Genomic DNA, 14,356 nt, shown 5'->3' on the forward strand with positions numbered 1-14,356 from the left:
GTTCGACTTGACACACCCCGACCCGAAATGTCCACTAGGACCCCGAATTGAGACGTGCTGGCCAACACCTGGAAGGTGACGAAGCCACAAAGTGTGATAATGTATAAAATATGATTAAATTAAAATCTAAAAGTGCCTAAGTACCTGAGTGAGCGGTGAGCGGGTCTGGACCCATTTCACGCGTGATACAGAGCATATGTATAGTACAGTAAGGTAAGATAATGATTATACCATCATAAAAAAGACATATGTACTGAAAAGTGCCACAAATCCTCGTCGATATGGAACTCCGCTGCTAGAACCTAGAGGGTGCAAAAATAGAAAATGTGAGTGAGTGAATCAAAACTTTTCAAACCAATTTCAATTACCAAAGGTAGTAGCCCCTCACGGTAACAACTGTATAATTTCCCAGAAAATAACAAGCGTGACTATAACTCAAAACCATAACCAAAATAACAGTCTCACAGTTATGCTGTGTCAAATATCTCAATAAGAATAAGTACCCCAGGTGAAATAAATCAATATGAAATGGTATATCAGCCGGATCCACCTATTGTGGCCTGTACGGCTAAATCAATAGCTCATCAACATGCTAGCTAATAGCTAATCAACATATTAGCCAATAACTCAATAACATGTTAGCCAATAGCTCAATAACATGCTAGCCAATAACTCATCAACATGCTAGTCAATAGCTCAATAACATGCAACCAATAGCTCAATAACATGCTAGCCAATAGCTTAATAACATGCTAGCCAATAGCTCATCAACATGCTAGCCAATAGCTCAATAAGTATACCTGTACACAAGTCGAAACCACCTAAAGTGGTCTGTACGAGAAGAATAAGTGTAAATAAATACGCTCAAGTGCTATGATCACGTGAAAACTATGTGAATGATCGTGGGTCACCTACGAGTCGGAACCACCTATTATGGTCTGTACAACAGGATTGTGCACCTACCTTGGATCCAAGGTGAGCGTAAGATGTGGGAGGTGAACATCACGTGAAAGACTGTGCCCTGGCCACGGACGGGGGCACTAACATCGGGGTTGCAAGTTTATGAGCTCTAATTGCATCTAATATAACATGCACGACTCATGGGCAACCTGTACGACAAGGTCGGAGTTGCCTAAAACATAAATGTTGTTGTAAACACGAAAAATTCCTGAAACAAGAAACAAGAATACGTGTACAAAATATATTTTTGTGTTTAATGATTTTTGGGTTACAATCTCTTTGTCATTTGATCCTCTGATTCTATCTTCGTAGGGTGAAGGTTTGTGGATGAGCTGTTGATCCAAAGGGCCGTCGGGGCTTGATCTAGGGATGAACAGTTGATGAACGGATCTTTGAGGGCTTTTGGGCTTGATCTTGAAGAACAATTGGATGTATGGATTTCTTCAAGGGCTTTTGGGCTTGATCTTGAAGGTTGATGGATGAGCGGATCTTCAAGGGCTTTTGGGCTTAATCTTGAAGAACGATTGGATGTGTGGATTTGTTGAGGTTGTTGATCCAAAGGGCCGTTGGGGCTTGATCTTAGGATGAACGGATGATGAACACTTTCTTCAAGGGGCCGTCGGGGCTTGATCTTGAGTCGGTGGAAGTTCTTCAAGGGCCGTTGGGGCTTGACCTTTGAAGGAGGATTTGACGAAGAACGAAGAGTGTTTTCTTAATCCTTCGGGATTTGCTTGAGAGCTTTAGAGTTTCGAGTCTTCAAGGTTTTGGTGTGATGTAAATTCCCTTCTTTCTTTCTTTCTTCCTTTCTTTCTCCTTCCTTCCTTTTTCTTTTTGAATGCCTTGGCTTCCTATTTATAGAATTCCAAAACTTGATTTTTGGATTTAAATAATCAGATGAAATAAATCATTTCTGCCAGGTATTGACACGTGTCCTATTTGATGACTTTTCCAATTTATTTCGATTTTTCGTTGAGTCACACGCTACATGTAAAATTTATGTGACACGTGAGTGTTGAAATTTTAATTATTGGTCAACATTCATTTCACCGAAATTTTGATGTCTACAAATGCCCCCACTTCAAGGCGCGTCGTAGGCATGTGCTTGTCACGTGTAGAAGATGCGTTTTGAAGTCCCTTAATGTAGATGTCAACCCAAGGGCCGTCGAGGCTTGATCTTGAATTGAGCTGGAAATTTCTTCAAGGGCCATCGAGGCTTGATCTTGAGTTCGACTGGAAGATTTTCTGGTTTCCTCCAATCGTTGATTTTCCACAAGCTTAATCTTGAACTGGGCTGGAAGATTCTTTTGGTCTCCTCCGAAGGTCTGAACTTACTCCTTTTATCTGGAGTTGAATTTGATTCAAGGGTGGTGAACACTTGATTTTGAATCGGACTTGTGATTTCTTCAAGGGCCATTGAGGCTTGATCTTGAACTGGGCTGGAGGATTCTTCTGGTCTCCTCCGCTCGTTGATTTTCCTTTGTGCTACTCTTAAACTGGGCAGCAGGATTCTTTTGGTCTCCCCCCGAAGATCTACGAGCGGTTTCAGGATATGGCAGGCAAATACGAGGTGGGGGTGCTGACCTGTTTCTTTGTTCAATCTTTCCAATTCGTATTCAATACGAATTGGAAAGATTGAAGTTTCCTTGTCCCTTCTCTAGCAGTGTATCAACCGTTGAAGATGACTACTCGAGAGCAATACTAGGTAAGCAATCAGGAATAGATTCCAGGTAGTCGGTTCCAGATCGGAAGACTGACTCCAAGTGCCGCTGACTGCTCTCTTTCACTTTGCCATGCGAGTAATAACAAAAACAAAGGAAAAGACAGGGAAAAAGCATGATATGAGATACCTTTGCTTTCGAAGAAGCAGCGAATGAATCAGCACATATATTTGTTGTGCTTGTCTCCACATGCTTCGATGTATCATTTTCACTTGCCTTACTTGCTCCCCTTTGCAGAAGTGGTATTTCCTTATGCAGGTTTAGCATCTTCTCTTGTAGTATTTGTCCTTCGATGCAGGAGTTGAATGCAACCTTTGCATTTAAATGGTGCTTCACTTCTTGGTGGCAACTGGTTTGAGTGGAGGTTCCGACATATTGCTTTCTCTGTCCTTGTCTTGGCAGGTGAGAACAAGGGCAAAGGAAAAGATAGGGAAAAAGCATGATATGAGATACCTTTGCTTTCGCCCTTGATGATATGAGATACATTTGCTTTTGAAGAAGCGGTGAATGAATCAGCACATGCTTCAATCTATCGTTTCCTCCTGGGTCATCTGTACTCCAGGCATCTGGTGTCTTCAAAGGTTGAATAGGTTTTCTCAAGGGAAGAAGAAGAATTGAGTATTTCGAGAGGCTTTGCTGGGAGTGCGCCCTCAGAGGTGAGGAAGAGTTGGGCATTTTCTTCAGGTCTGCCTTGCCATAAGAGACGAAGGTCGACACATATAGGGATTTCTTAATAGCAAGTGGTGGTCTTGTTCTTTTACCCTTGTCGACAAACGTCTCTTCGATATCTGAACGACGCCTCTTCGATTTCTGAGCGACGCCTCTTCGATTTCTGAACGAGCACCACTTTTGACAAAGTTGCACGCGTTTTCTGAAAAGCAGAGAAAGCGTCGCCGAACTTTGCGCTTGTCGGCTAAAGACGTGTAGTTGCGATGATGGCCTCCACGTGTTCTCGACTTTGTCAGATATCTTTTGACAAAGTTGAACGCGTTTTCTGAAAAGCCGCGAACGCGTTGCCGAACTTCACGCAGGAAAATCCGGATTTTTGAATCGGTGGTCGTGTCGCTTGGCTTTTTTCAGAGGTATCGATCACTCCAACATACACACTCTGAAAATTGCCCATTCTTGAAAATCGTCTCCGGCCTTTTGAGAATTATCTCCATCCACCCCTTCTCTCTGAACACCTTTGAAAAATGACTAACTCATCGAACCTTTGCTTAGATTTGAGTCTCAGCAGCGATCCGGTTGCACCCTGTCAAGGTAATGTATGGCGCCCTTCTTTTTTATCTTCTAACGGTCCTCTTACAGGTGAAGACTCCATGATGACGGATGCAACAACAGCTACGATAGTAGCTAGAAACCTCCTCACTCCTAAGGATAGTAGGCTGCTTTCAGGACGGTCCGATGAGTTGGCCGTTCAAGAGTCCCTCGCTCTCAGCGTTCAGTGTGCAGGCTCTGTGTCCAACATGGGCCAACGCCTACTTGCTCGCTCCCGTCAGGTTGAATCGTTGATGGCAGAGGTGGAAAGTCTCAAGCAAGAGATCAAGCAGCTGAAGTATGAGAATAGAAGTTTGCACGTGCTTGCAAACAACTATTCGACGGGCATGAAGAGGAAGCTTGATGAGCTGCAAGAGTCTGAAGGTCGGATTCAAAGTGACCGTCAAAGGTTTTCGTCTTTCCTCCAGAGGCACCTTTTTCCTGGGTCTTCCAGCGTTTGGCCAAGTATTGAGGCCTGGAATGCTCTAGCTTCAATGCCTCCCGCTCCGATGCCTTCTGCTCCGATGCCTTCCGCTTCTAGAGTTTTGCCAAGTAATGGGGCTTCACGTGAACATCCTTTGTGAAAGCTCCATCTTTTTTTTTTTTTTTTTTTTTTTTTTTTGTACACACTTGTAATTTCTTGGAGATTAATGGACATGCTTTATTTTATTCAGTGTATTGTGCTAAATACAGATAAAACATATACATCACCGTCCATCATCATTCCTTTTTTATTTTATTTTATTTTATTTTTTTTTTACTTTTCTTTGCTTTCGGTGGCACTGATCCACCATTCATTTATATATATATATATATATATATATATTTCAGATGGTGCCAGAAGCACCATCATTGTTTTTTTCTTTCTTTTTATTATATATATATATTTTTTTTTCTTTTTGCACATGGTTCCAGAAGCACCATCATTGTTTTTATTATTATTATATATATATATATATATATATTTTTTTTTTTTTTTATTTATTTATTTTTTTTTATTTTTGGATGGTGCTGTCCATTCAGATTCCATCATTTTTTTTCTTTATATGGTGATCTGCAAGGCTGAGTTTGTGGGTGAAAACCCAGGCCAAGCTCGAGAGAAGACGGAGGAGATCTTTGGGTGTGAGTTGACAAACTTTGATTTTGTCAATCACATTCAAAGGCAGCAGCAGAGGCAAGCAGACGGATGAGGTCTTTGGGTGTGAGTTGACAAACTTTGATTTTGTTGATCACATTCAAAGGCAGCAGCCATGGCGGAGGTGCAGAAGCAGCCAGATCTTGAGGCAGAGTGTAAGGCGTCGAGTTTGAAGACCGACTAGTCGTTTGACAGCGGTCAATGAAGCTCTTCGTTGATTTTGATCATGGTGGCCGGAGTGAGGAGCTTAAGGTAGTTAGTGGATGCTGTTGCTGCATTTTGGTGAGATCTCCGTTGTGTTTTTTTTTTTATTTTTTATTTTTATTTTTATTTTTTTAGTAGTGCTGCAAATGCCTCCATCGATGGAGATGAAGAAGGAACACTCCGCGGGAGGAGTTGACAGCGGCAAAGACGGCAAGGATGGTTGCTGCTGCAATCGGTGGAGGCGTTGACGGGCAGCGAACAAGCTACTGTTGGAGTTTGAGCTCCATTTGCTCCTCCCTGGAATTAACAGCTTCTGAACTGCCATTTCCTTCCATTGCACGAGCATCCATAACTGAGCTGGGGGAAGACGCTTCTCTGGACTGATATTCGAATGCCATAGAAGCTGTATCCTGCTGGTCTATATTCAAAGAAGATGACTGGCTTGCAGATGGTGATGCTATATCTTGGAAACCTGCAACAGACAAACCTTTACCATTTGGTCCATTCCCCAGTTGACCAAAACCATGACCTTTGCATTCGCCTGGATATTCAAAAGCAGAAGAGCATGGTTCAAAATATGGTGATTTCAAAACAATCTCTGGCTGCTGGCTTAAGACGCAAAGTCGTGTGTCACACTGGATAAGCTTTTCAAAATGTTTGTTTAATAATCCTTGCGGGCATTCCAGAAAATGTTCCCTATAACTGCTAGCTTGTCCACCAGTAAAATCTGCTGTTGCCTGCCACAATGTGTGCTTTCTAGGTTGAGGGTTAGTCTCCCGGAAGAAAAGGGGTTGTCTAGCCAACACAACAGTAAAAGTACCAGGTCCATCATCAGGACAATTTGCTTTCAGAGCCATAATATCTAACCACTGGATTTCTATTTTACTCTTGAGACCACCTTCGAGAACTTCCCAAACAAGCTTATGCTTAGCAAAGTAACACTTCGCCACTAAATCTCCCTCATATCTTGATTTATACTCCCAACCCCCAATCCTTAAAAGTGAAGCTGGAAAATTCGAAGCCTTCAGCTTATCCACCGTCCCTAATGGAGCATTTGCTTTACATTCATTTTTTAACTCCAGAGTTAAGATTTTTGCTCTCTGTCGCTCCAGCTGCAGAAGCACTCCCTTGAGCAAGCTTCATTTGAATTAACTCTAATAAGGATGGGCTCTTTCTCAGCCTCTCCTCCCCGCCATTATCAGCGACGGTGGTGATCTTCACGACAGCGGGCCTGACATTCTGACGCGCGACGAGCGCGTGGAAAAGAAGCACGTACTGACCACCCTGCCCTATGTCGAAGTCAATCACATGAACCTTACTGGTCGCTGATTGGTCCGTCATGGTCGCTTCTAGGATTGCTAGGTTAGCGGCCATAAATCCGAGTCTGAAACACGGAGATAACTCGTAAAGCGACTGAGTCGACCCGGTATGCTCCTGCCTAAAAAGCTCCGCTATCGGAGCCGGGTTATCAATCGGGTTGACTCGAGACTTCAAAGCTAAACCCATGAACTCCAGAAGCCTTTGTTCTGAACTGGGTCTAGGATTCGCGACCTGGGTCGAATTCATCCGGGTGAGGATCTCCATAGCGGCCTCAGATTTCCCATCAGAAATAGCCGTCGCGGCTTCCATGAGTGACTGCTTGGAACACGTGGAGGTAGCAGGAGACGCTACGGAGGACGAGGAAGACGACGACGAAGTAGGCGACGGCGAAACGGGCTTCTGGTTCTGACTCGGAGCTGCCGTACCCATCAGATTCTGTATCGTCTCGGACCACTCGCTGTTGGTTTTGGTAATGACAGAAACAGCGTCGCCTTCGTCGTTATCGTCGAGAAGCTGTTTCTCCAACTCTTGCAACCTGTTGCTAAACATCTTCTCGGAGTCCACACCTCGGGTCTGAACCGGATTGTTGGGGACCAGATTTTTAACATACGACATCGCCTGTGGTGCTGGCTGGTTAATGGGCTGCGACCTGTGTTTCGGAGGGCAGGCCTGAGGTGTGTGGTGAGTTGCAAGTCAAAGGCACGGATGAAGCAGAAAACGCGGATTGGGCTTTGAAGGCCGGGCCTGAGCCTGGGGGAAGGAAGCAGAGCTTCTTGTACAGCAAGCTCAAAACAATGTGTGTTTGAGAAGGGATGGGCCTTGCATTTGGGCTCCTCTTTTTGAGGACTTCAACTTCTGTTTCTTTGAGTTGGCATGGGTCTTAAGTGTAGGCAAACCCACTTTAACATGTATATTTTTTTTTTTTTTTTGGATAGAGAATATATATATATTTTTTTCTAATACATAGTAACATATGTATTTTTTTTTTCTTTTCTTTTGTAATAAAATTGACTTTCTTTAATGAAACATTTATTTATTTATTTTGATGTGACTGTACTTGAAGTTTTGAAGTTTCAAGTTGCCTACGTACTCTTCCAAAGAAGAGATCAAGTCATAACGTAGTTCAAATGAGTGATGGTTTTGATGATGATTTTGCCGTACACAGTTTATGCTCTTGCGGGCCAGGAGCGTTGGTGTCGTTTGCAGTTTCAACTCGTGCAGACAAGGAGCGTTTGATGTCGCCTTTTATGCTCGTGCAGACCAGGAGCGTTGATGTCACCTTTTAGGCTCGTGAGAACGAGGAGCTTTTTGAATTTGTCAAACGATCTTAGAGAGGCATTCCTTGCAATCTTCATAGCAAGGAGTCTTGACTGAGTGATTGAAGAAGTCTTTGGGGAAGAAATCGCGCATCGTGATGGCAACGGACGATCTTTGTGTCAAAACTTCATCATCCTCAACACTTTCATGTAGCTTTGAAGGTTGACGGTAGCTGCTTTGCCCCCTTTCCGATTGGTGAACTTGTGGAGGAGACCTATGTTTCTTGTGCATTTTCTTTGGAGTGACATAAGTCCATCCTTCAACTTCACTTGACTTGACTGACATGGTTTTGGAGCATGCCCTCAGCGGTTGAGGTGAAGATTTTGAGTTCAAAGAGCCAGAAGTGACGGAGGTATAGTTTGATTTCACCACATCATTAAGATCTAGCTCGATGATCCCTTTCTGAGCCAACTTCATGATGAGATCTTTTAGCACAAAGCACTTTTTCGTCGGATGACTAATGAAGCGGTGGAATTTACAGTACCTTGGACTGTCAGTACGGTTCATATCTTCCGGCTGTTTGCACTCAGGTAGGTCGATCACCTTTTTGTCAAGCAAGTCTTTCAACATGGCAACCACGTCAGAGTCGGGGAATGGATAAGTCTTCTCCTCAAGCTCCTTCAAAGTGCGTCTACGTATCTCTTGATCACGAAAAGCTTCGGTTTGAATCGCCTTGCCTCGTGTATGGGTTTTGACTGGAGTTGTGTTGAGCGTCATTGCTTCCTTGGTGGGTTTCCACGCAGCCTTATCCACCTTTGGCCCCAAAACTTTGTCATTCTTGTAGTCGGCGATCTGTTCTTTCTTCCCATGACGGGTGATGCTTAACTCCATATCATGGGCGCGGGTGGCTAACTCCTCAAATGTTCGTGGTTTAATGCCTTGAAGGATGTAGTGTAGTCCCCACTGCATGCCTTGAACGCACATCTCAATGGCGGAGGTTTCAGAAAGCCGATCTTTCCAATCCAGGCTTAATGAACGCCATCTATTTATGTAGTCGATGACAGGTTCATCTCTCCACAGTTTCGTACTGGTCAGCTCTAGCATGCTTACAGTACGACGAGTGCTGTAGAAACGGTTGAGGAATTCCCTTTCTAGCTGGTCCCAACTGTTGATAGACTCAGGTTCGAGGTCAGTGTACCAGTCAAAAGCGTTACTTTTCAGCGAACGCACGAACTGTTTGACGAGGTAGTCTCCCTCTGTCCTAGCATTGTTGCAAGTTTCAACGAAATGGGCGACATGTTGCTTTGGGTTGCCTTTTCCATCGAACTGCATGAATTTTGGGGGCTGATAACCCCTTGGTATCTTCAAAGCATCAATCTTCTTGGAGTAAGGCTTTGAGTACAGTACGGAGTCATGCGAGCTTCCTTCGTACTGTGTCTTGATAGTGCTTGCGATCATCTCCTGTAGCTGCTGGATAGAGAGAGATCCCATGAATGCCGTTGCTTGGTCTAGCTTCGGCTTCTCTTCAACTTTCTCCGCTGGTGGCTCCTCTTCTTCGTCGTCTTCTTTCTTTAATAGGCCAATATTTGGGTCGACTTTCACGTCGGGCAGCGCATCTAGTTGGTTGATAAGTGCGGCAATCTGCAAGTCCTTCTCTTCCACAGTCCGTGTGAGCTTTGCGATTGCTTCATTCATCTAAGCTAGCTGCTCCTCGATTGAAGTTGCTCCAGTGGTCATGACTTGCATGGTTGTACTGCCGCTCGGATCAGCGTCGGAGAGTAGGGACTCTGAGTATTTCCTCGGGCTTTCATCTTCTTTACCTTCTTGAACCGTGATGTAGAAAACATCTTGGATCTCCTCTTCAGTGCCGTTCTCTTGAGTTTGTTGGCATGAAGATTTGCCAGTATGGACGATGATGCGCCTCCTTACCTTCAGTGGTCCTTTTGTGTCGACCTCTAGGATTGCTTGGCGCTTCATCTTTGAAGTAATCAAGCTTCGAGCGTCGTCTTTTTCTCCTAACCCATCGAGTTTTTCTTTCTTTGGTGTTGTCTTCCTCTTTCCAAAAGGCTTACCATCATCTTCAAATCTTTCTGAAGCTGATCGTCGCAGAGGAGAGATAACTGTGTTGCTTTGTTTCTTAGGCTTTAACAACCTTTCAAAAACAGAGCTTTGGGATGTCGGCGCGTTAAGCCTCTTGAAGACAGAGGTTCGGTCTTGACCACCAATGCGATTAAGCACTGAAGTTCTAGAGCTTGAATGGCTCATCCTATCGAAGACCAATGTCCGAGGGGAGGGTTTAGGCTCTTCTTGGTCTTGTTCAATGCTCACGCTGATGTGTTGAGCGCTAGCTTTCTTCACTTTGCTTGAAATCTTCACGGGTGCATTTGGTGTGAAGCCAAGTCCAGCTTTGTTGTCGTCAACTCCATAATCATGCTCCTTCAACTTCTTTTGAGTCTCGTTGAGGTCGCGATTTTTGTCGTTGACGGTGTTTGAAACCTTCTTTCCAAGATTTGAAGAGGAAGCAAAGTCATGCCTAGCCTTTGACATGAGTTCGTAGGCATTTGGGTTGAAGCCTTCTTCGGTCCTCTTAGTTGGAAGAGAGCTTGGTTTCACTATGACACCATGTTGCGCCTCCAGACGGTTGATGAGTCCGGCGGTTTGCAAGTTTTTCTCCTCTGCAGTCTTTATCAGCCTTGCAATTGTTTCCTTCATCTGAACCAGCTGTTTTTCAATGGAGGTAGTGACGATAGTCATGACTTGTTCTTTGTTTGAAGCCATGGACTGTGCTTGAATATCTTGAACGGAGACAGAGATGAGAGGTAGAGATAAGTCCCACCGAGCGTGCCAAGTTTGTAAACACGAAAAATTCCTGAAACAAGAAACAAGAATACGTGTACAAAATATATTTTTGTGTTTAATGATTTTTGGGTTACAATCTCTTTGTCATTTGATCCTCTGATTCTATCTTCGTAGGGTGAAGGTTTGTGGATGAGCTGTTGATCCAAAGGGCCGTCGGGGTTTGATCTAGGGATGAACAGTTGATGAACGGATATTCGAGGGCTTTTGGGCTTGATCTTGAAGAACAATTGGATGTATGGATTTCTTCAAGGGCTTTTGGGCTTGATCTTGAAGGTTGATGGATGAGCGGATCTTCAAGGGCTTTTGGGCTTAATCTTGAAGAACGATTGGATGTGTGGATTTGTTGAGGTTGTTGATCCAAAGGGCCGTTGGGGCTTGATCTTAGGATGAACGGATGATGAACACTTTCTTCAAGGGGCCGTCGGGGCTTGATCTTGAGTCGGTGGAAGTTCTTCAAGGGCCGTTGGGGCTTGACCTTTGAAGGAGGATTTGACGAAGAACGAAGAGTGTTTTCTTAATCCTTCGGGATTTGCTTGAGAGCTTTAGAGTTTCGAGGCTTCAAGGTTTTGGTGTGATGTAAATTCCCTTCTTTCTTTCTTTCTTCCTTTCTTTCTCCTTCCTTCCTTTTTCTTTTTGAATGCCTTGGCTTCCTATTTATAGAATTCCAAAACTTGATTTTTGGATTTAAATAATCAGATGAAATAAATCATTTCTGCCAGGTATTGACACGTGTCCTATTTGATGACTTTTCCAATTTATTTCGATTTTTCGTTGAGTCACACGCTACATGTAAAATTTATGTGACACGTGAGTGTTGAAATTTTAATTATTGGTCAACATTCATTTCACCGAAATTTTGATGTCTACAGTTGTCATGCCATATGAGGAGCGCATATTTTACTACTTATTTTACTTTGAAAGCTACATTTTCTGGTGTCATATTTGTTCTAAATGAATGAAATTACATGGTTTTGAGAAAAATATGAATTCAATCCTTTTAAGTTTAATTCAAATAAAGTAGCTGGAATTTGGTTTTGTTTAGTAAGTGGATTGAGTTGAAGTGTGTTTGTTATATATATATTTTTTTTCTTAGTCAAAATTGGTCTTAAGTGATATTCACAAGTTAGGAAATTTTTAATTACATTTTTGTTTCATCCAAATCTTATGCAAGTCTTTCCTTTAGAAATTAGACAACAACTTATTTGGTTGAATTTTTCTGTAGGGATCATATTGTTTTACAAGTCTAAAAGGATGTTGACTAGTCAACGAGACTGTTCACTTGCACATGGCTTCTTACCAATTCCATGGGAAAGAGTTTTTATTGTTTTCTGTTCCAAAAGAAAGAAAAGGCTGCATTCACATCTTGGCATTCTACAAGAGAATGATAGTGTTCAAATCCACCACCACCAGAGATAGTACCAGAGATAATACTTCATCCACCAAAGTTTCAATCGGTGGATCTCTACGAGAAGATGAATTTGGAGCATTGGGTTGATTATCTTAACTTTTGGAGCCTGGGCAATTTTCAAAAAGTGGCAAAGATGACCTGGAAGGTTGAATTCGAGTTGCACAGTTGGGGGAGAATGGAAAAGGAAAGCAGAGGAATGTTATTCACATATTTTCTTGCTCCTAATTAGTTTGACTTTCTTATGGTGTGTTCTTTTATATTATGGGTTTTGGCGTGAAGGCATTAAAGAGAGATTTGGCTGTTGATGTTTTAAATGGATTTGCTGAGTTATTGAAATCAAGGGGTAAGCAACAACAAGGAGATCAAGGGCACAAGTTTGTCAGAATTCATTTGGGTGCTTTAATGTAACAAAGAGTGGCCAGTGCATAATTGAAGATTTTTACCGTTTCTTTTTTTTTACTGTCAGCAATCAATTGGGGTAAGCTTTTCTGCGGTTACAGAAACGTAAAAGGGGAAAAGAAAAACAAGAAGAAAAACAGGGAGTAAGAAAAGAAGGAAGACTAGAGGTGCAGAAAAGCAGGGGGATTTTTCAGGCTTTTTCTAAACTAAATTTTCTTCTTATTTCTTATGGATTCAGTACCAATTTCGATTATGTTTTGGAACTAATTGCATTTGCTAGGGCTACGATATAGCCTAACTATGAATTCTTAATTTCTCGGTTTAATTATTTATGAATTTTCATTCACTTTGAGTATCATTTTGTTGTGCTTATGAGCTTGATTTTAATTCTTGTGATTAGCTACCACTTGGGTTTGAATCGAGTGTATGTGATGCGAGTTAACGCATATGCCATGTTATTAATTCGGTTTTAACGTCTTGCAAGTGGTACCATGAATTCCTTGTTGTAGATGCCATACACTAGGTTTCATGCGGTCTTGTAGTTAGTTCCCAAATTGTAAATGAACTTGTGTGTGTTTAGTAGTCTAGATGCCATAGATTATTAACACATATGAGTGTACGTAGTAATCTAGATGCCATGGATACTATATGAATTAGAGGAACTAGACCGTTAAGTTGGATGTTTATTTGTTAATAATTAACTGTTAGAATTAAGTAGGATTGGTTATGGTGAATCAGATGCTCTAGTGTTTTTCACAATTGAATTATAATTTGTTTACTTTGTTGTTGTCATCACTTAGCTAAATTCATTTCATTTTATTTACATCACCATTTCAAAATTCTCATTCAAATCATCAATTTTTCTTTTCCAATTCAAATGAAACTTAAATTTAGTTAGATAGTTAGAATTACATTCAATCTTAGTTGGAACGATCTTGTGCTTGCCTACTATATTATACTATGATTCGTACACTTGCGAGCATTAAAATTTTGGACTTAATTGGGTTGATTTTGATTAATCTAATTTTAGCAACACCATAACTCCATCATTCCAACTAATACCATAAACTCACCTGAACTTACCTATGTGTCCTGCGTTCACCTTTGCACTTCAAAGCATTCATAATAATTATGTGCAGATAATATACATATGGATATGCCATGATGCAATCTAATACTCAACCATAACATAGTGTTTCTAAATATATATATACGCAACATGGCGTGATATGCATAATCTATAACGCCCCACTTCCAAACTATTTATTTTCGCGAATAATTATCGGTAATAAGCCCAACTAGACACTAGTTTAATTAACTATCATTACTTATGTTTCGTTACTTTAATTTCTTGATTCTTCACACATTGATTTATGACCAGCATTTAACCACCAAATCATAAGGTTAAATCTCACATTTTCCACCAATGTCTCTCACATTGCTCATTTCTCCAAACAAGGCTATTGTCTCAATTATTTAGTCTCATTTATTATATGGCTGCATCTAATGTCTCGTTAGACTGCCTACATACCCAAAGCAGGGATCAAACCATTCGTAGTTCGTACTAGTCCTCCAAAGCATTCACAGAAATTATATGAAATGTTCAATTTATAAACGTTTGTTGAGATGTCAATCTTATATATATATATATAGATATATGATAGAAGGGAAAAGACCCACTCACCTTAGGTCTGCGATACAACTCCCAAGCACGAATATCGAGACATCACGAACGATCCTCACCTAGAACAATTATTTAGTCACGTCTCATAACTCTTATCCATAAAACCCATAGTTTACACAAAACACATCCTAAGGACATTCTAGAATGATTTGAGA

General features: G+C 41.7%; 1 pseudogene; it reads right to left on the bottom strand.

Moving 5' to 3' along the window:
- Positions 1-5,431: 5,431 nt before the first annotated feature.
- Positions 5,432-7,209, bottom strand: LOC148696312 (uncharacterized; annotated as a pseudogene).
- Between the last annotated feature and the right edge of the window lie 7,147 nt (positions 7,210-14,356).

Source organism: Pyrus communis, chromosome 6, assembly GCF_041283825.1.
Source record: "Pyrus communis isolate YQ-2024b chromosome 6, ASM4128382v1, whole genome shotgun sequence".
Lineage (NCBI taxonomy): Eukaryota > Viridiplantae > Streptophyta > Magnoliopsida > Rosales > Rosaceae > Pyrus > Pyrus communis.